Source organism: Cherax quadricarinatus, chromosome 92, assembly GCF_038502225.1.
Source record: "Cherax quadricarinatus isolate ZL_2023a chromosome 92, ASM3850222v1, whole genome shotgun sequence".
Classification (NCBI taxonomy): domain Eukaryota; kingdom Metazoa; phylum Arthropoda; class Malacostraca; order Decapoda; family Parastacidae; genus Cherax; species Cherax quadricarinatus.
This window is the reverse complement of record NC_091383.1, coordinates 6,623,563-6,647,276: the sequence shown is the minus strand read 5'-3', so window position 1 is coordinate 6,647,276 and position 23,714 is coordinate 6,623,563. Positions and strand designations below refer to the sequence as shown.

Below are 23,714 nucleotides of genomic sequence, written 5' to 3'. Positions count from 1 at the left end.
ATTTTCTAACGTATTAAGTCCATTAACACCCAGGAATGCCACCTGTCCTGGTCGTTTATATCAACTGTTTCATACTGTTTATTCAATGTTTATTTAGTTTCAGATAGGTAATTTTAAGTTATTTTTATATACTTTCTAATATTGATTATTCTTTCATGTTAAATTTTCTATTGTTTCACATAAGATAGGAGGAACACTGCCTTGTATAAGCCTACCGGCCCATACAAGGCCTTCTCAAAACTAACCACGTATTTAACAAACCTTCATCCACCCCCCTCCCTTTGAGGGTCTGAGAGGGCAAAAATAACTTCACAATTGCAATCTCAGAACTGGTGGTGATCGAACCCATGGCAAGCCAGTCTTAAAACTGAATGTGCTCCATAGAAGAACTTCTCCAAGCAGGGACTGACTACCTCAACTACGTCTACGAGGGTGATGGACTGATTACATCGTCTCTCTACATCTACCTCCTATGTATCAGACTAAATAGTCTACTAAGAGAAATTTCGGAATAGATACCCAACTACTGCACATGCATTTTACCAATTAAATTTTAAAACTCCAAGGCTCGTGTTGTCTACAGGACCATGCTGGCCTAACAGGACTCGTACAATTAGACCTGATCACAGACCGGGCCGCGGGGGCGTTGGCCCCCGGAACTCTCCATATATACACCGTAAGGGAGTTAGCAAGAGTCCACCGATCACAGAATTTTACACAAAATGTAGGTTACATATAATAAAGTATTTAGACAAAGGAAAAACTGGAGGGTGTTCAGGGGGTCATCGCCCCCGCGGTCCGGCTCATGACCAGGCCTCGCCGTGGATCAGGAAGTGATGAACCAAGCTGTTACTGCCGGCTACAAGCAAACCAACGTACGAACCACAGCCCGGCTGGTCAGGTACTGACTTCAGGTACCTGTCCAGCTCCCTCTAAGACAGCCAGTGGCCTACTGGTAATCCTTGGCCTGGTTAATTGCTGTACAAGATTATTATAATCAAAGGGGAAGCGCTAAACCCGGAGGATTATACAGTGCCTGGGGGGGATATGGAAGGCATTCAGGCTTAATTTGTGGAACTGGAGCACAGATCCAATTCCCTAAATCAAGAGCCCCTCACCAACATCAAGGAACCTTCCTTGAGGGGTTGCTGTACAAGAGTGCCATGTTTCCTGGAAGGAGAGGACAACCAAGCAAGGTAGACATCAGACAAATTTCCCAACCTGTCTTCACCTCTTTTTCCCCCTAGGCCCTCGCCCTAATGATTTTCCATGACCGCTGAATGAATGAAACTTCCAGGAATTGAATTGTGAAAACCTGGAAACACATGCTTGTGTGTTTATTTCCATTGTATCGGTATTTTATACTTGTTTCCATATTGAAAACCTGGAATGCAATTCCATCAAGTTGCGGTTGAAGATATGAGCCAACTCGTGTCACTATAGAAACCGTTTCGGTCCTGGGACCTAGTTCGCCCCATACATGTGGCTTTTCACGGTCTTCCAGCATACATAAAGAGGGGTTACCAATAGATCCCTGGCTGTCTTCAAGAGGAAGAAGGACGGGCACTTAAAGTCAGTGCCTGACCAGCTGGGTTATGGTTCGTACGTTGGTTTACATGCGGCCAGCAGTAACAGCCTGGTTGATCAGCTCCTGATCCACCGCAAGGCCTGGTCATGGACCGGGCAGCAGGGGCGTTGACCCCCGCAACCCTCTTTAGGTATATTCCAGGTATGTATGTATAATGTTCGCCAAGACCGTAGTCCGGGCACGGGTCTCAATCTTGCGATGACCCGTCTTATTCCAGGTATTTTAAAACTGGTTTATGAGAGATGGTACACCTGAGTTTGGAGAGGTTAGGTTAGGTTCGGTCAGGTCAGGTCAGCTCGTCTGGCCTCTGAACTCCCGTACAGCATTCTCTAATTTAAGAGTAAACTGTAGCAGGCCTACTGGCCCATGCTAGGCAGGTCCAAGTCACACCAGCCTGTGAAAGCAGTGCTGCATGCATACTGGCCCAACCAAAACATCTCCAACCCATACCTACCCATATACTTTTCTAACCTATATTTAAAGGTATTATTATTATTATTATTAAAGATTAGCCGGTATTCTCCCGGCCCGGGCCTTTTCCAAGTGGTGGCCCGGCCTTGGCTCCCTCTTGAGGGAGTGTCTGAGACCGAAGTCTCCCATGGGAGGAGACACAAGTACCTCCTCATCTTTGGGACCAACTGTCCCCAGGCCTAGCCACAAGCTAGGCCTCTCTGGTCTGTCATCCCCGCCCCAAGGGGGCAAATGAGAATGACAGTCTTATGAGCTAAAGGCTCGGGCTCAGGCACCTACCCTACCCTAGAAGGGTTAGGCATGGTGTCGATCATTTAAAGGTACTCAAGGTTTTAGCTTCAGGACGAAGGCTGCAACAAACACCAACTTTAATGAATATCAAATTTCTGTATTGATCTCTCGGATTTTTTTTCCATTCATCAGAATTTTTTGTTTAAAGTTGTGCCTTACTTTTATTGCAATATATCTGAGATATTTATTGCAATATATCTAAGATATTTATTGACGTTTTGGATGTTCCTTCATATGATGAATTAAACATTTGCAACATGTGGTTATCTATTAAAATTTCTCTTTCAAATGGCTTTATCAATATAGTACATGGACAGAAATATATACATGACATGAAAGATTGGGTAATCAGTCCCTAAGCACCCATGAGCACCGTAGACTGAAGAATCTAAAGCACAGGCAGGTTCGTGTAGGTTTGCCAGGAGGGGTCGTGGCCCGGGTCTCCATGTAAGTGACCCGGCAGTGGCTCCCGAAGGAGTGTCGGAGTTGGTACAAGTGAGGTACCGTTTACACCCCTATGACAAGGACACAGCGAATAGTCTTCAGCATACATGGTGTAGTAGTTAGCCCCTGAAGCTGGGGTATAGCGTGTCTTCGGTCCGGTGTGTACGATGGTGAGTTGTCTCCAGCTCAACAGACTTGTATGTAAGTTTATTCAGGTATACACAAATACAGTTACATAGAATTATCATACATAGCAGCATATGTGTAGAGAACCTGGGATAACCCAAAAAAGTCAGACAGTGACTTATTTCCATTGGGGTCCTTCCCTCTCACACAGAGCACTTGGAGCAGCAGAGATACTGGTGCAGAGAGTCAGGGTTAAATAATAAAAAAAGGCACAATACCGTGACTGGAACGATACACAAACAACCCGCACACAAAAGAGGCCTACGACGACGTTTCGGTCCGACTTGGACACATGTGCGGCGTCTGTTTGTCTTTGTTGTGGACGTTTCGCCATCCAGTGGCTGGCTGGATGGCGAAACGTCTACGATAGGGATGCCCGGGTGTTGCGGATGTGTCTTAATTTCATCTTGTCGGTATTATATACCAATCTTGTACTACTACTACTACCACCACCACCTCTTCCTGCCTATATATAGCCGTCCTGCTCCACTTCTGGTTAGTGTGACTTTGTAAATGGTCCAAGTCGGACCGAAACGTCGTCGTAAGCTTCTCTTGTGTGCGGGTTATTTGTGTATAATGCCAGTGATATATCTTGTCTGGAATGTATCTATCAGCACAGGCAGGAAGACTGGTATTTATATACTGGAGTTAGATGAGGTGCAGCAGACTAAGGTAGTGTGTCTGGTAGACTACGTTGCGCGCCACCTACCAGGCTGAAGGACGAATTACACTATTTTCCACTTTTAGCCGTATATATTTTAATTTTTGTGTGTTGTCCTGATAAAGCCATTAGATGGCGAAACTTCTACAAGATACCCAGATGTTGCACATGTCTAATTCGTTATCTTGTCGGTATTGAATACCATTAAGATAAGATTTCGTTCGGATTTTTAACCCCGGAGGGTTAGCCACCCAGGATAACCCAAGAAAGTCAGTGCGTCATCGAGGACTGTCTAACTTATTTCCATTGGGGTCCTTAATCTTGTCCCCCAGGATGCGACCCACACCAGTCGACTAACACCCAGGTACCTATTTGCTGCTAGGTGAACAGGACAACAGGTGTAAGGAAACGTGTCGAATGTTTCCACCCGCCGGGAATCGAACCCGGGCCCTCCGTGTGTGAAGCGGGAGCTTTAGCCACCAGGCCACCGGGCCACCCGTCAATAAAGAAATTGGATATCCATTAAAAATGGCGTTTGTCCTGCTTATGTTAGTTTCCCATGTGGAACCTCAATCGCTAATACCATTCTTTATAAACCAGGTTCTCAAGCACCATTTATGGAGGCATTTTAAACCATACCATGGGCGGGATTTGAACCCGTGGTCAGAGTCTCAAAACTCCGCCCGTGGTATGGCTTGTTTACAATCGTGTCATTACGATTTCGTGAGTCATGGAGGTATTTTTTTAAGGTCAGGATCGGCTATGGACTATTACTGAACGTCTTCTCATATTCCTGGAGATTAGGAAAGCTACAGTGTGTAGTATTTGAACTAAGACTGAGTTGTGTACCGCAAGTATTCAGATGAAAGGATACTTTGTCACACCTTGAAAATAAAATGAAAACAGTTGTGATGAATGGTTTGGAAAAACCGACAAGTTGAAGATTTGAGACACTTATGCAGCATATGGGAATCTTTATTCAGGAAACGTTTCGCCACACAGTGGCTTCATCAGTCCAATACAAAGAGGAAGGCGTAAGGAGAGGAGGAGTATGAGGTAATCAGTCCCTCCTCTCCTTACGCCTTCCTCTTTGTATTGGACTGATGAAGCCACTGTGTGGCGAAACGTTTCCTGAATAAAGATTTCCATATGTTGCATAAGTGTCTCAAATCTTCAAAATGAAAACAGTTATTAATCGCGGCTACTTTTTACTAATGTAAATGGATCAACAATATTTTGGTTTCAGTCTAACACCAGTGAATTGTAATTTTGAAGTTACTAAGACGTACGGCAGATGGGCAAAAATTTTCAGGAATTAATCTCAGGTTTGTAAACTCAACAAAGGGCCACCTACGACTGTTTATACATTGGAATGGTGCCAGATGCAACGATGCGTGAAGTGGCTGAAAGGTAGTGATGCTATGAATATATTAAATACCAGAGTTAAAAAGGTCCCCAGGACAAACTAGCCCATATAAAGGACAAGAGGCGTTTTTGCTCGCGTTTAATTGCTTACATACTGTATTAATCCCCTTAAACCACCCTCCCTTGTCTGTCACTTTTACCAGTTTCATTACAGCGGCTATCAGCCGCTGGTAACTACGGCTGTGCTTGGTCGTGAATTGCCCATTTGCACTTGCTGGTTTACTGGTATAAAGGGGAGGGTAGCAAGCAGCTACCACGCAGCATCAGCACTACCAGCCACGCCAAGGATACTCTTGTATGAGGGGGGAGTATACGGTTGTTTTTTCCTCTGAGTTTCCCCTCTTTCTTCCTTCCCTCTATTCTTTAATCTAGAAGATTAACAATCATCTATTTACCTCGTGAGTCCTTTTACTGCACCCTAAACTGACCCCGGAAAAAAAAAAACTGAGGTCACAGTGGATCTGTCAGACATTACTAGGAAGAAATTAGTCATTTCGTATTTTACAGTGTCATAGTCGTTGTAGACAGAACAGTAAGGAATGAAAAGATTTTTCATCACTAAAAACACAATGGTCATTGCTGGGTTGAAGTCTCTATAGATGTTAAGGTTCATCTTGTCTAGGAAAAATGTGGATGCAACCTCAAGACTTCAGATATATTAACAATGAGTTTCGCATCATCATCTTCCCTAATTTCACCTTCAGTGGCTGACATCTGAAGCCTCTGACCTACGCTCGACGGAACATTATCTCTGCTTCTCCCACGACGATGCATGGATTTTTGGATCGTTCGCGTCTCACGAGATGGATTGGCTCACAGGAACTATTCCCCCAAATTTATTTCAAGGATGCTACGGGACGAAATCATCAGCCAACGACACCATCTGATTGCCTTACTGACTAAGCATTAGTAAAGCACTCTCGAGGCATGTCAAACTTTCCATTCATGCTCTCCGTAATGGAATGAACACTGTCTGCAGAATACTAATCAAGGTCAATTTACCCCCTCCACTATCGACATTTGTCAATACAGACATACTACCAAATTTAAGTTTCATTGCTGTCCCCATATTTACAGGCGATAAATGACATGCCCATGCACTCTGCCCCAGGGCCAGACTCGTGGAACTCAGTGTTCATCAAGAACTGCAAGAAGCCCCTATCACGAGCCTTTTCCATCCTATGGAGAGGGAGCATGGACACGGGGGTCGTCCAACAGTTACTAAAAACAACTGACATAGCCCCACTCCACAAAGGGGGCAGTAAAGCAACAGCAAAGAACTACAGACCGATAGCACTAACATCCCATATCATAATCTTTGAAAGGGTCCTAAGAAGCAAGATCACCACCCATCTAGAAACCCATCAGTTACACAACCCAGGGCAACATGGGTTTAGAACAGGTCGCTCCTGTCTGTCAACTATTGGATCACTACGACAAGGTCCTAGATGCACTAGAAGACAAAAAGAATGCAGATGTAATATATACAGACTTTGCAAAAGCCTTCGACAAGTGTGACCATGGCGTAATAGCCCACAAAATGCGTGCTAAAGGAATAACAGGAAAAGTCGGTCGATGAATCTATAATTTCCTCACTAACAGAACACACAGTAGTAGTAGTCAACAGAGTAAAGTCCGAGGCAGCTACGGTGAAAAGCTGTTCCACAAGGCACAGTACTTTCTCCCATCTTGTTCCTCATCCTCATATCTGACAGACAAGGATGTCGGCCACAGCACCGTGTCTTCCTTTGCATATGACACCCGAATCTGCATGACTGTCTTCCATTGCAGACACTGCAAGGCTCCAGGCGGACATCAACCAAATCTTTCAGTGGGCTGCAGAAAACAATATGAAGTTCAACGATGAGAAATTTCAATTACTCAGATATGGTAAACACGAGGAAATTAAATCTTCATCAGAGTACAAAACAAATTTTGGCCACAAAATAGAGCGAAACACCAACGTCAAAGACCTGGGAGTGATCATGTCGGAGGATCTCACCTTCAAGGACCATAACATTGTATCAATCGCATCTGCTAGAAAAGTGACAGGATGGATAATGAGAACCTTCAAAACTAGGGATGCCAATCCCATGATGACACTCTTCAGGTCACTTGTTCTATCTAGGCTGGAATATTGATGCACACTAACAGCACCTTTCAAGGCAGGTGAAATTGCTGACCTAGAAAATGTACGGAGAACCTTCACGGCGCGCATAACGGAGATAAAACACCTCAATTACTGGGAGCGCTTGAGGTTCCTGAACCTGTATTCCCTGGAATGCAGGCAGGAGAGATACATGATTATATACACCTGGAAAATCCTAGAGGGACTAGTACCGAACTTGCACACGAAAATTACTCACTACGAAAGCAAAAGACTTGGCAGACGATGCAACATCCCCCCAATGTTATAGAGGCCAGAACGTTGTGTAGCTTTAAAAATAGGTTGGATAAATACATGAGTGGATGTGGGTGGGTGTGAGTTGGACCTGATAGCTTGTGCTACCAGGTCGGTTGCCGTGTTCCTCCCTTAAGTCAATGTAACCTGACCTGACTAGGTTGGGTGCATTGGCTTAAGCCGGTAGGAGACTTGGACCTGCCTCGCATGGGCCAGTAGGTCTTCTGCAGTGTTCCTTCGTTCTTATGTTATGTTCAATGAAAAGCAGGGGTGTCACTAGCACGTTAAGAGACCATACAATAAGTGTCAGGGGCCCGAGACTGTTCAACTGCCTCCCAGCATACATAAGCGGGATTACCAACAGATCCCAGTGCTGGCACTGTCTTCACCAGCTGTGGCTCGTACTGGTTTGCGTGCAGCCAGCAGTAACACCTAAGGCTCTGATCCACCAGTCACAGACCGGGCCGCGGGGGCGTTCCCCCGGAACTCCAGACTCCAGCTCCAGGTAAACTCCAGGTAAACTCCAGGTAAACTCCAGGTAAACTCCAGGTAAACTCCAGGTAAACTCCAGGTTCCAGGTAAACTCCAGCTCCAGTGGTAAACAGGTAAACTCCAGGTAAACTCCAGTAAACTCCAGGTACTCCAGGTGGTTCCAGGTATCAGGTAAACTCCAGGTGGTATCCACTCCAGGTAAACTCCAGGTAAACTCCAGGTGGTCTCCACAGGTACCGGTAAACTCCAGGTAAACTCCAGGTAAACTCCAAGTAAACTCCAGGCAAACTCCAGGTAAACTCCAGGTAAAATCCAGGTAAACTCCAGGTTAACTCCAGGTAAACTCCAGGTAAACTCCAGGTAAACTCCAGGTAAACTCCAGGTAAACTCCAGGTAAACTCCAGGTAAACTCCAGGTAAACTCCAGGTAAACTCCAGGTAAACTCCAGGTAAACTCCAGGTAAACTCCAGGTAAACTCCAGGTAAACTCCAGGTAAACTCCAGGTACGGGCCAGGTAAACTGCAGGTAAACTCCAGGTAAACTCCAACTCCAGGTAAACTCCATACCACTCCAAAACTAGTAAACTCAATAGGTACTGCACACATAGTGATTCAGACATTCTGGAGCAATTTGAACTTCAGAGAACCTTCCAGTTATGAAAAACTTAAGTTCTCCCTGCCTGAGGTCAGACTATCCATGCAATGCTGCCAAAATAACTTATAATTTTTCATATAGCATGACAGCGTTTGCAAGTTCAGGCATTTATCCTTGTAGATATTTATGGTGCTTTTGTCAGTAGTGTTACTGTGTAGTAGACTTAGATAATCCCAGAGCCACAGACCATCTGCAGACGGCCTGTGGTTCTGACACAAACGTCTTTCTGCAGACGGCCTGTGGTTCTGACACAAACGTCTTTCTGCAGACGGCCTGTGACATCAACATGAGATGGCATGACTAGTTCAAGTGGTAGTTCCTCCACATGGGACGCCTTGTCGAAAAACTACTTGACACTAGTAATGCTGTCTATTGTTGATATCACAGACCGTCTGCAGAAAGACGTCTGTGTCGCAGCTAGTGTGCTCACTTGTGTCTGTTGTTGCCCCTCATGTTCCAAATAGTGATAACATCCTAAATGACTGTAATTCTTGCAAAAGGTTTGTTGAGACTGTTTATAAAGTAGCTGGGATTATCTAAGTATACTACACAAGTATTCAGTAATACTACCGACACTTTGGCCACCCAGCGAAGTATCTTAAGCTACTGGCAGAAGGTTCTGTCTGCAGTGCAGATGTCCCATCACCTTAACTGCAGAGGCTCACCCTACACCCGGCTTCTTACTTCAATAAGAAATCCCTTTGATCAAAGAAAAGGAGAACCTCTTATGCTAAAGCAGACTCCCCACCCCCCGAGGCAGACTCCCACCCGCCGCCGCCCCCCCCCCACGAGGCACACTCCCACCCGCCGCCCCCCCCCCACGAAGCAGTTATTAACGACTTTCTCCACACTCACTAAATTATAATACTATTGTAAACAAATCAGGGAATGGGTGTGGGTTAGAACCCATGTCAATTGAGGCTTAAACCTCAGGCCAATGCGTTAACCACACTGCTCGTTGGTTCTAACGAGATTCATCCAATTAGGTAAATTTCTTTATAGGTGTCTAGTATGGGGCCACAGTAGTGGCCCAGGCTAACCTTATAGTGTATAAAAATATACCTAGTTGGATGACAGCCAACTGGCCCAGTGATTAACACACATGCTTAAGAGTCAGCTATCAAAACTTTGGAGTCCAGTCCCTGGACCAATTATGTACCTCTGTAATCTTTTGACTACTGCCCACAGGATGGGTATGGGGTGCATAATAAATATATTAAACTAACTTAAGAGTTTTAGCCTTAACTGCCATGGGTTCAAACCCCTCCCGTTTCGTGATTTCCTTACCCTACTTCCTGGGCGCCATCAAGACTGTTATAACCTTAAATTAAGTAGTGTTGTCTATGAAGATTGTCTTATCCATTTTATATGTGGACGTTTGTGTAGCAAAATGAATTCTCTGCCGAACCTTACACACACACACAAACACACACAAACACACACACACACACACACACACACACACACACACACACAAACACACACACACAAACACACACACACAAACACACACACACAAACACACACACACAAACACACACACACAAACACACACACACAAACACACACACACACACACACACACACACACAAACACACACACACACACACACACACACAAACACACACACACAAACACACACACACAAACACACACACACAAACACACACACACAAACACACACACAAACAAACACATAAACAAACACACAAACAAAAACACAAACAAACACAAACAGACACACAAGCAAACATACAAACACACACAAAAACACACAAAACACACACAAACAAAGAACCACACACACAAGCACACACACAAACACACACACAAACACACACACAAACACACACACAAACACACACACAAACACACACACAAACACACACACAAACACACACACAAACACACACACAAACACACACAAACACACACACAAACACACACACAAACACACACACAAACACACACACAAACACACACACAAACACACACACACACACACACAAACACACACACAAACACACACACAAACACACACACAAACACACACACAAACACACACAAACACACACAAACACACACAAACACACACAAACACACACAAACACACACAAACACACACAAACACACACAAACACACAGGTCAGGTAACTATATACAAAGCCTTGCACTAGTACAGGACAGTTTATTCCCAGAGTCAGTGTTTACACTGAATTATGAAAACTGTCGTCAACTTCGTGCGAGATACTGGTACTCATCAGGGTACCAGGTCATTGTAATATCTTTGAGGGCTCTGGTGGCTCAAGCTCTCGCTTCACACGGCGATGTCTCGGTTCGATTCCAGCCAGGGTAGAAACATTGGGCGGGTTTCCTTACACCTGTTGTCTATGTTCACCCATCAGTAAAATGGGTACCTGGGTGCTAATGGACTGTTGTGGGTCGCATCCTGGGATAAAACTGACCTAATATGCTGGAAATGCTCGGTATAACAAGCGGCTTTCCATATAGTACCATGTCATGTCAGCTACGGTCTGTACACCTTGTACATGTACACCTTGTACATGTACTTGTACACCTTGTACATGTACTTGTACACCTTGTACATGTACTTGTACACCTTGTACATGTACTTGTACACCTTGTACATGTACTTGTACACCTTGTACATGTACTTGTACACCGGTGGTCTGGTGGCTAAAGCTCCCGCTTCACACACGGAGGGCCCGGGTTCGATTCCCGGCGGGTGGAAATTCCGACACGTTTCCTTACACCTATTGTCCTGTTCACCTAGCAGCAAATAGGTACCTGGGTGTTAGTCGACTGGTGTGGGTCGCATCCTGGGGGACAAGATTAAGGACCCCAATGGAAATAAGTTAGACAGTCCTCGATGACGCACTGACTTTCTTGGGTTATCCTGGGTGGCTAACCTCCGGGGTTAAAAATCCGAACGAAATCTTATCTTATCTTACTGGTAGAAATTATTATTTGGCAATGGCCAGACAGATACCGTCGCTATGTCGGCCTCTAATAGAAATGGTTTGTTAGGTCCCCCGAGAGCCGGAACCAGTCTTCTCCAGGAAGGAAATCACATCCGGCCATTCCCACCGGTGCAAACCTACCACCGTGGACTTTTCCTGCTCCTACTGACAACCTGGTATGCAGGGATTTTTTCTGTCCCTAGTTAACAGGTGGTCGTAACATGGGCGCCACATTCCCGGGCTGCGGCTCTGTTGGCCGCTAAGGCAAACAGAGCAGCAGCGCTAACCCCGTAGGATTATACACCCCCTGTGGGGGGGGGGATGGGAGGCATTCAGGCTCAGTTTAGGGAACTGGAGCACAGATCCAATTCCCTGGATCAAGAGCCCCTCACCAACATCAAGGAACCTTAGGGTGACCCGGTGGCCTGGTGGCTAAAGCTCCCGCTTCACACACGGAGGGCCCGGGTTCGATTCCCGGCGGGTGGACACGTTTCCTTACACCTGTTGTCCTGTTCACCTAGCAGCAAATAGGTACCTGGGTGTTAGTCGACTGGTGTGGGTGGCATCCTGGGGGACAAGATTAAGGACCCCAATGGAAATAAGTTAGACAGTCCTCGATGACGCACTGACTTTCTTGGGTTATCCTGGGTGGCTAACCTCCGGGGTTAAAAATCCGAACGAAATCTTATCTTATCCCCTGAGGAGTCAACTCCGACTAAGTTCTGCTGAATAGCCAAACAAAACGTACTTTAAATACTAACAAATTCCAATGACAAACTGGATTTAAATATAGAAATTTGATTAATAATTAACGGAATTTAAATCTTTAAAGGATTTTATGGTAATTTACATAAGTTTTTTCACTAATTCCACCTTTATGAAAAGGTGAAATACTTAAAATGACATTAAAGAGGGCAAATTATAATAGTTATAATCATGGTTGATTTTTGTAAGAAGCCAGCGGAAGGTCTCGGTCAGATGACCAAAAAAAAAACCAGCTGTTAAGACCCACGTCAGGAAACACTTGTCCTTTTTCCTGACCAAATTTCTATTATTAAGTCAACTTATACAATCTTTTTTGATCTAATATCCACCATACCAACTCTAAATGTACTTCAAAAATTACATTTAGGGGGAAGTACCATCCTCGAGGGATTTATGCAAATAAATAAAAAAAGTTGAATTATAATCAAAACGAAGCGCTAAACCAAAATGGTTATAGAGAAAAAAAAGGTTGGCAGCCAAGACCTGACTAGATATTTTATTCACGAGACAAATTTGATGGAAATTGTATATAATAAAAGCGCTAAACCCACTAGGGAAAAATGGTATATAATACATGTTAACGAGCAAGACTGTTGCAAATGTTGCGCCTGCATCTTGCTGAACATTTGACGTGTAAGAAGCAACTGGGATCTTGCAACTGGGATCTTGCAACTGGGATCTTGCAACTGGGATCTTGCAACTGGGATCTTGCAACTGGGATCTTGCAACTGGGATCTTGCAACTGGGATCTTGCAACTGGGATCTTGCAACTGGGATCTTGCAACTGGGATCTTGCAACTGGGATCTTGCAACTGGGATCTTGCAACTGGGATCTTGCAACTGGGATCTTGCAACTGGGATCTTGCAACTGGGATCTTGCAACTGGGATCTTGCAACTGGGATCTTGGACCAGTGAAGGAAGAATGGAGCTTACTAAAGCTTAAGTAACACTATAGGTAATATAAGTAAGCTTTTCTCTGTGTTGCAGCACCTAAGTGCATTACTACATGTCATTAACAAACATTTATTACACTTTAACCACTTAACACTTCGCAAGTTTTCAAAAGTGTCTGGTGAAGCTTTTTATACATTTTTTTTTACCTTAAAGGTAATAATGTTCGTAAAAGATATGAACTATGACGAAATTTGAAGGTACAGTGGACCCTCGAATTTCATCCCTTTTCTGTATGTAAAATTAGTTATTCTCTATTAATGTATTTTTGTTAATATTTTTGGGTGTCTGGAATGGATTAATTGGATTTACATTATTTCTTATGGGAAATATTAACATGAAATACATTTTATGCAGAATAACTATAGTTTTGATGATGAAATTCGAGGGTCTACTATTATAGTCTTAATGTGGCACTATTTACACTAACTTCCTATTAATGTTTAGGTAATTAGATTAATTTCTTTAAAATACCTTTGTGTGAAATTAATAAATCGAATTTAACTAATTATTCATTATAACGAGTGACTATGTAGCTTTGATAATTGTGGCTTGTAAACAATGACTTTTATATACATTCTTCAAAGTCAGGAATGTCACGAGTACACAGACAACACTAAGTGTCAGGAGCCCAAGACTGTTCAACTGCTTCCCAGCATAAGGGGGATTACCAATAGACCCCTGGCTGTCTTCAAGAAGGCACTGGACAGGCACCTAAAGTCAGTACCTGACCAACCGGGCTGTGGTTCGTACGTCGGCTTGCGTGCGGCCAGCATTAACAGCCTGGTTGATCAGACCCTGATCCACTATGAGGCCTGGTCTCAGACCGAGCTGCGGGGGCGTTGACCCCCCAAACCGTCTCCAGGTAAATTCCAGGTGCCCACAAGATATAGCTAATGTTCTAACACTGGAACTGGAGTCCTGCAGCAATTATTATAATCAAGGGGGAAGCGCTAAACCCGGAGGATTATACAGCGCCTGGGGGGGGGGGATGTGGAAGGCATTCAGGCTTAATTCGGGGAACTGGAGCACAGATCCAATTCCCTAAATCAAGAGCCCCTCACCAACATCAAGGAACCTTCCTTGAGGGGAGTCCTGCAGCAAATGGTTAGTAGTAGTGGTGGGGGTGGCCCGGTGGCCTGGTGGCCCGGTGGCCCGGTGGCCTGGTGGCCCGGTGGATAAAGCTCCCGCTTCACACACGGAGGGCCCGGGTTCGATTCCCGGCGGGTGGAAACATTTCGACACGTTTCCTTACACATATTGTCCTGTTCACCTAGCAGCAAATAGGTACCTGGGTGTTAGTCGACTGGTGTGGGTGGCATCCTGGGGGACAAGATTAAGGACCACAATGGAAATAAGTTACAGTCCTCGATGACGCACTGACTTTCTTGGGTTATCCTGGGTGGCTAACCCTCCGGGGTTAAAAATCCGAACGAAATCTTATCTCTTATCTTATCTCTTATCTTAGACAACAAACTATCATTACACCTAGGGAAAACTGAAGCCATTCTCTTTGGAACGAAACAAACTGAGAAGGGTAAATAATTTTAATGTCCAGTGTAATGGGGAGCCCATCACTTTGGTTTCATCAGTAAAATATCTGGGAATCCCCTTTGACCCATACATGTCAGGAGAATTGATAGGGAACAATGTAGTAAAGAAAGCGAATGCCAGACTGAAGTTCCTGTATAGACAAGCACAGTGTCTACCTACTGAGGCACAGTGTCTACCTACTGAGGCACAGTGTCTACCTACTGAGGCTCGCAGGACCCTATGTCTAGCCCTTATACAATGCCATATGGATTACGCTTGCTCTTCATGGTACTCTGCCTTGACAAAAAAACAAAGATAGACTGCAAATCACCCAGAACAAAATCGTAAGATTCATCCTGGGGCTGGGACCAAGAGAACATGTAGGCCAGGATGAATTACAAGAACTGAACCTGGGACCAAGAGAACATGTAGGCCAGGATGAATTACAAGAACTGAACCTGGGACCAAGAGAACATGTAGGCCAGGATGAATTACAAGAACTGAACCTGGGACCAAGAGAACAAGTAGGCCAGGATGAATTACAAGAACTGAACCTGGGACCAAGAGAACAAGTAGGCCAGGATGAATTACAAGAACTGAACCTGGGACCAAGAGAACAAGTAGGCCAGGATGAATTACAAGAACTGAACCTGGGACCAAGAGAACATGTAGGCCAGGATGAATTACAAGAACTGAACCTGGGACCAAGAGAACAAGTAGGCCAGGATGAATTACAAGAACTGAACCTGGGACCAAGAGAACAAGTAGGCCAGGATGAATTACAAGAACTGAACCTGGGACCAAGAGAACATGTAGGCCAGGATGAATTACAAGAACTGAACCTGGGACCAAGAGAACACGTAGGCCAGGATGAATTACAAGAACTGAACCTGGGACCAAGAGAACATGTAGATCAGGATGAATAACAAGAACTGAACCTGGGACCAAGAGAACATGTAGGCCAGGATGAATAACAAGAACTGAACCTGGGACCAAGAGAACATGTAGGCCAGGATGAATAACAAGAACTGAACCTGGGACCAAGAGAACATGTAGATCAGGATGAATAACAAGAACTGAACCTGGGACCAAGAGAACATGTAGATCAGGATGAATAACAAGAACTGAACCTGGGACCAAGAGAACATGTAGATCAGGATGAATAACAAGAACTGAACCTGGGACCAAGAGAACATGTAGGCCAGGATGAATAACAAGAACTGAACCTGGGACCAAGAGAACATGTAGGCCAGGATGAATTACAGCAGTTGGATATGCTGAATGTTGAAGACAGTAAAACAACTGAAGCTAAATCATGTTTATAAAATTGCTCACAAACAATGTCCAGAATATCTTGCTGTCAGTTTTGTCAAGGTTGGGAACCGCAGCAATCATAGTACTAGGGGGAGAGAACACAACTTTGTAGTACCCACAGTCAGTGGCCAGGCTTCAAACACCTTTTATTGTACAGCAATAAAGGAATGGAACAGACTACCCGCACATAGCATGAACCAGTTCAAGAAGAGTGCCAAAAAATGTCTGATGAATGTAGCTACATTATTATTATTATAATCAAAAAGAAGCGCTAAGCCACAAGGGCTATACAGCGCGAGAATGTAGCTACAGAAAGGGAGGGGAATGATTTTCTATTTTTTAACATACGTGTAAATTTTACCTTATTCCTAGTAATGACCCTCGTATTGTAGATAGTCTTAATGACCCTCGTGTAGTAGATAGTCTTAATGACCCTCGTGTAGTAGATAGTCTTTTTAGTATGATAATAAGATGTTATCTTCATTGTAGAATAAAATATTATAACCTTTATTATAATAAGGTAAAAGGCCCCCATTGGAAATAAGTCTCTGTCTGACTTTTCTGGGTTATCCTAAGTTATCTACACATGCTGCTATGTATGATAATTCTATGTAACTATTTGTGTATACCTGAATAAACTTGCCTCAGTCTAAACTGCTCATACAGTAACTCCCAAGTGCGCTTAGTTACCATTATATGTAATTAGATTTATCATGGAACCGGATTCCTTCAACAGTTTTAAGAAAACTGAGAATAAAACTAATCGAGGTTCTCGAGTGCACTTAAAAAGCTTCCGAATGCAGTTATTATTAATCTTCACAATAACAAGTTATCAGTGTGTGACGGTGGCGCCCCTAGCGGATTAGGTACACGTAGGTTACACCAGGACCACATAACATAGGCCTCAGACTTTGTCTATTAATATCCACATTTGAGAGATTGTCCAAAGAATTTCTCTTAACTAAACACTACCACGATCAACCAAACTTACCCCAGAGACATCATCGTAGACACGGAAATAATCACAGTGGGTTAAGGAATGACCAAATCCCGCCACACACTGCCACCTCTCTCTTACAACCATAGACTGAGAACTGACAGGGTGTAGTGCTGGGTCGTGGCTGCACCCTTGTACATGCTACAGGTCTGACACGTGTTTTGTAATAACACTGACCCCCACAACACTAAAGGTTTATATTTTGTCTAAGGAATTAATCCCTCGAACAGGTCTGGATTTTTTTGCGTATATTTCTTTAAATTTTAAAGTTAGATGGTTGATTAATTGGGTTTGAAGCTTCTTAACTACTCACGGGTCATTAAGGTCGCCAGGCGATGGTTTACCAACAGTCAGTAGTAACCTAACCTTTAAAATAGGGACTATACTAGATTCTCAGTACAGTGTATATACAAATAGACCTCTCGGTATATATATTAAATTTTTTAAATAATGTAAACTCACAGTGTATGCAGTATAGAGATACACGGCTCTTTATGTATACATTCTTGCTTTCTCAGTGTATATGGCAGTCTCAGTGCATTTTCGCTGAGATATACACCTCTCAGTGTGTGTGTGTGTGTGTGTGTGTACTCACCTAATTGTATTCACTTACTTCTGGTTGCAGGGGTCGAAACTCAGCTCCTGGCTCCGCCTCTTCATTGATTGCTACTAGGTCCCCCCTCTCTGCTCCCTGAGTTTTGTCATACCTCGTCTTAAAGCTATGTATGGTTCCTGCCTCCACTACATCACTTGCTAGGCTATTCCACTTCCTGACAACTCTATGACTGACAGTGCACTCACAATGGCGGAAGGTGCACGTAGGCGAGTCAACACCGTCTGCCTTCAATTGGTGACAGGCTCGTTCAACAATCAGAATACACATCTACTGCTTACTGCGATACTCCGAGATACATATGGTATCAATAATGAAGATCTTTATGGTGTCTCTTTGAACGGAAATTCGAGGCTTTTTGTCAAATTCAGACAAAATAGTACTTACGAAAATATGGTTGCCACTTATCAGGATGTGATCAAAACTGTTAATCCTGGTGTCACTGTTCGCCTTCACGACGTCTCCCGTTTTTACACCTGGATCAAGGTACGAAACGTTCCTTTTGAGGCGGACGAGAGTGATTTGAGGAATGTTTTTGCACGCTATGGCACGGTTCATATGGCAACTATGGGACGGTGGCATGATGGTCCTCTAGTTGGTATGCTGGAGGGGTCTTTCTCCCTGAAAATGTCCCTCAAGCACCCTATTCCGTCGTATGTGGTTATGGAGGATTTTCGTACGCAAGTGTACGTTACGTACTCAGGACAAAGGCGTACGTGCAGGCTTTGTGGGATGTATGACCATATGGCGGCGCAATGCCCTACAAGACGTGATAAAACGACGGAAGTAAGGCGGTTTGATGTTTCAACGGAGCAGCGTTCATATGCTGCTGCTACACAACATGTATTGCCTCGTAAATCATGGAGTGAGGAGATAGAGGGTGAGGTTGAAGACTCGCCGATATGTCTAACCCTCCCTGGTGCAGTGGAGGACGTGGGCGTGGTATCGGCGACGACAGAGGAAGATCTTGTTCATACTCAGGTTGACGTGGAGCAATCTATTCAAGAAGTTCTGAATGTTTTATTGGATGCTTCCACATCTGAGGGGCTTCACGGTGGTTTAGAGGATGTAAGTGTGAAGGAGAAGGACGGGGCATCCTCCGGGCATATTGCTGAACATCAGGTTGTGGTCGTGGAAGTTCATAGGAACAACAGTTCTGAAGATGAGATGGATACTGGCCGCAGTTCTCGTAAGAGAGTGGCGGTGATATCTGACTCTCAAGATGTTTTGACACCAGGACAACGGTCGGGGAACAAAGCATGGTGCGATGTGACTCGTAGAGACAAGGGCAAATCTACATGTGTTCAGCAAGTCAAGGAGAATGACACAGGGGGGGGTGGGAGAAGAAGTGGAGATACACACAAGGGAACCAAGAATGTCAAGGTATCCAAGGGTAAACCTCCAATGAAACGTTCAAGTGTATTACTTTAAATATAAATGGGTTACGGTCTGTTGAAAAACGTAAGTATTTGGAGGTTTTGTTAAAAAATTATGTACCCGATGTAGTTTTCTTACAAGAACACAATTATAAATCTTTAGGTGAATTGCTGATTCCTGAATATATTTTGTACATGGGCTGTTCTAATAGACTGAAAGGTGGTGTAGCAGTGTTAGTTAAAGAGGCTAGCCCGTTTTCTTTGCAAACATATGAGGTGGGAGAGGAGGGGAGGGTTGTTAGGGTTGATAGGGTGTTGGGTGGGGTACGGGTGGCCTTCCTGGGGGTGTACGGACCGGCGGAAGGTGACATGCGTGTAAAAAATGCGTTTTTTAGGGACGTGTTGGTGTACCATTTAAGATCACTGCCAGTCGTCACGATTATTGGGGGTGATTGGAATTGCATTGATCGTCGCAAGGATGTCGAACCGAGAGGGAGAGGTTTTTTTTCAGGATATTTAGGGGACCTTTTGCGGAGTGTTAATGTTACGGATGTGGGGGGGGGGGGATGAGGTGGGTGGGGTCATGCATACGTTCGTTAGAAGGGAGTATGCGGCAAGACTGGATCGCATATACGTTTCTAGAGGTGTCAGCGTCAGGAGTGTACGTGTGCTAAATGTGAGCTTTTCTGATCACAGAGGTGTTATGGCAGATGTTGACTGGGTAGGATTACCGAGGCGTTACAGAGGTTTCTGGAAGTTGAATGTGGGTTTAATGCACAAAAGAGGTGTGAGGGAAGATTTTGTGAGTGCTTGGAGAGGATGGTGGGCTGAATGGCAGGAGGGAATTGATATAGTCGAATGGTGGGATACTGTCGGTAAGGTGAAGGTGAGGAATTTTTATCAGCAGCAAGGAAAAGAAGACAAGAGAATGCAGTATGGGCTCTTGAACTATCTTGAAAATCAACTGCAAGCATGTTATACAAAGGGTGGGGGAGTGTATCCGGTGGTTGAAATTGAAAATTTAAAATGCTTAATTAGAGACTTTCACAATCGTATTTTTGATGCGGCGCGGATAGCAAGTGGAATTGATGAGGTTTTATGGGGTGACCGTCCTTCAGCGTTTGTCTTGCGAGAGCAGGGCAGACGCCGTAAGGCGACAGAATTAATGGGATTAGAGGTTTAGGAGTCATTGGGAAACTTTAGTAGGGGGCAGGTCCTTCGGTCAACGGAGGCTATGAATACCTTTGTTGACGCATGGTATGAATTGCAATACAAAAATGCTGGGATTTCTAAGGGGGCGCTGGGAGAAATGGGTGAATATGTACGTTGTAATCTAGAGTACATGGACAGGTTGGCTTTGAATGGACCTATAAGTGAAGAAGAGATTAGGTTAGCTGTGGAGGGTATGAGTGTAGGGAAGTCGCCGGGGATTGACGGAATCCCTTGTGATTTTTACAAGGACAATTGGGATTGTATTCGCGATTTTTTGGTGATATTATTTAATGCCATGAAAAGTAGTGGCATTATGGGACAGCAACAAAGAACAGGGGTGGTTGTTCTAGTCCCGAAAAAGAAATCTGGGAATTATTTACATAATTATAGGGCAATTTCATTAATGTGTGGCGACTATAAAATTTTTGCGAAATTATTAGGAAATAGGATAAAACGGGTTTTGGAGAGAGTTCTGAACGAGGGACAATATGGTGTGCCAGGACGATCTATGTGTGTGGGACAAGGAATTATTCGCAGGTTCATTGAGGAAAGCGGGAGGGGTAATAAGGGTGGAATATTAGCTTTAGATTGGCACGCTGCATACGATTGCGTGGAGAGAGATGCATTATGGAAGTTTATGCAGTGGCAAGGTTTCGGAAAGGAAATTGTTAGTTGGGCACAGGTTTTGTACGAGCAGGCTACGTTTAGGGTGCAGGTAAACGGTAGGTTGGGAAAAGTTGTTAGGATGCATAGGGGATTACGGCAGGGGTGTCCTATATCACAAATTCTTTTTGCGTTGATTCAGGACCCGTTTTTTAGAGCCGTGAGGGGGATTGTACGACAGGATGACAAGCAAGGTTGGGTGGGGGTACAATCAGGAATTATAGGTTACGTGGACGACACTACGGTTTTATTTCGTGGAGCCAAGGTTTTAGGAAAAGTGAGCGAATTGGTGAAATGTTTCGGGAAAGCAACCGGAATGACGGTTAATAAGGAAAAATCAATGCTTATGGAGGTGGGGGATTGTGCGGGTGTGGTATTAGGCCAGAGGGAAGGCTGGCCTTTAGTAAATCAAATTAAGGTGTGTGGGATTGTGCATAGGGATAACATACAGGATGCGAGGAAGGTGAATTCAAGTGAGGCTGTAGAGAGGGTTTTAGGTCGTTTAACAGGTTTGAGGGATGGAGGCTTGTCTGTACATCAGCGCGCAATTGTGGTGAATGTGATTTTGTTCAGTAAGTTGTGGCATGTGGCATGTATTTATCCGTTACATCCATATGATGAAAAGCGTATGTTAACGCGTGTATATAGATATATTTGGGGTTCAGGTTGTGATTGGTTAACGAGGGATGTGGTGTCGCTCCCGGTTGGCCGGGGTGGCCTGGGACTAATGAATCTGCATAATAGGATGTTAGGCATGTATGTCAAGCATAGCTACTTGAGAGAGGGTAGAATGGCTGGCACGGGTTTGACCTGGATAAGACGGGACTTGGTACGTTGGTTGACCGGAACGGATGTAAAGAGATGTGAGGACATGTTGAGGATGTTAATTTATGTAAAAGATCCATGCAAGATCAAGATCGGCAAATTGGCACTGGTAGAGGGCAGGGAGGTAGTGGCTAAGGTGGAGGGAATATATCCAATGTATGCATGGAAGGACATATGGGGTCGTTTAAAAGCATTATGGTTACGAGCCAAGGTCAGGGAGATAATGTTTAAATTTTTACATAATATACTGCCGTCCGGGGAAGTTTTAGCGAATAGGCGCGTGCAGGAGGGGGGCTGTGTTGTGTGTGTGGAGATCCTGATACGGTCTTTCATGCAGTTTATTTCTGTAAGAGATTGGAACACGTAAGGTTGTGGTTTGGTAAGGTGTTAAGAATGGTGGGTGGGGGTGGGTTTAGTGTCTTAAGAGCTTTAAGTTTAGATGTGGGGGGGGTCGAAACACCGGTACAGAATGCAATCGGATATTTAGTGACGGATTTTGTATATACGTCATGGGTATATAGGCATTTATCTGTGAGGGAGAGAATCAGAGCACTGGTAGCGATATTTTATGGTACACAACAGAGAAATAAAGACATTACGGGAAATAGATGGTTTTTCTTATTTTCAAAGGGATATTGCAGATTCAAGGTCAGGGATTTATGGGAGTTAATACCTTAAAGGGTACACGAGGCTGGCTTCTTGAATGTGTGAGTGAAGGTGGCATACGATTGGTATGGGTGTGGTTTAATGTATAATTGATAGGTATGATCGTTAGTTTGGATGATGTTTTATTCAAACAAATATATATACTATTGCTTGGAAACTAATTTTTGTTCTTAAATTGACGTGATTAAGAGAGTGGGTCTCTTGTGAAGCAAACTCATGAACTGCATGACAGGTGTTATGTAAAAGCACCTTGAGCAACTTATATAAATAGTTTTTCATTTTATATTTTCCTTGTATCAGTCATGTGGATGATACCTGGTAACGTTTTGCTTGGGGTTTCCTGGGATATATGTTTTGGAATGTGATCAGATATGAGGGTAACAATTTTGTATTGTGTACATAATCTCTCATGTGTGTGTGTATATGTGATAAGAATGTGGTGTGTGTATGTTGCATAATGTTACTTGTTTGGCAATTCAGAATTATCTCATGCTATTAAGTGGAACCCTTTGTGTACTGTACTGAATATTTTTGTATCTTTGCAGTAGTCAAGTAAATTGACTACCAGTTTCATTACATATCGTTCGTTTTTGTATATTTTGTTATATATGCACTTGTTTATGTATTATGTCTTTACAAAGGTTTTATTGACATAAAATCAAACACTAAGGCATATTATTGATGAATAGTTTCTCTTTGTTTATAATGTATATAAGAGGGTTTTAATTAAGGTAACGAAGAATTTGTATATTCTTGTGTTACCTTGGGATAGGTACATAATGAATAGGGGATGGACGAATATTTATAACCGTTCTAGTGTATATATTGACAATTGTAATTATACTTACTATGATTGTAATGATAGGTAATCCTATGATTATTTAATGTATTGTATATTTTTTAATTAAAAAAAAAATGTTTAAGGCTTTAATTTTTGTTATAATGTTATACGTATTGTTGTATGCTTTTATATGATATTTCATCAGGTATGGTTTAGGGAAATACTAGTTGGCTTAGGTGTAAATATCGGATATGTGCTGCAGCATACTTTATAAGGTGTATTATGTTCATGTATTATGTTTTGTATACCTGTTTAATGAAGGATGGATTTTATATATTTAATATGTTGTTATATGACGTTTTAAATAAAATAAAAAAAAAAAACTCTATGACTGAAGAAATACTTCCTAACATCCCTGTGAC

The 23,714-nt window shown here is 43.5% G+C and overlaps 1 long non-coding RNA gene across 1 annotated transcript in view; it reads right to left on the bottom strand.

The window, feature by feature from the left end:
• The window catches only part of LOC128698362 (uncharacterized), a 48,208-nt gene extending 30,897 nt beyond the window's left edge, over positions 1-17,311 (bottom strand). The window contains exon 1 of the long non-coding RNA XR_008408457.2: positions 17,151-17,311. This is a non-coding gene — a long non-coding RNA (uncharacterized lncRNA). The remainder of the gene's footprint in view (positions 1-17,150) is intronic.
• Positions 17,312-23,714: the final 6,403 nt, after the last annotated feature.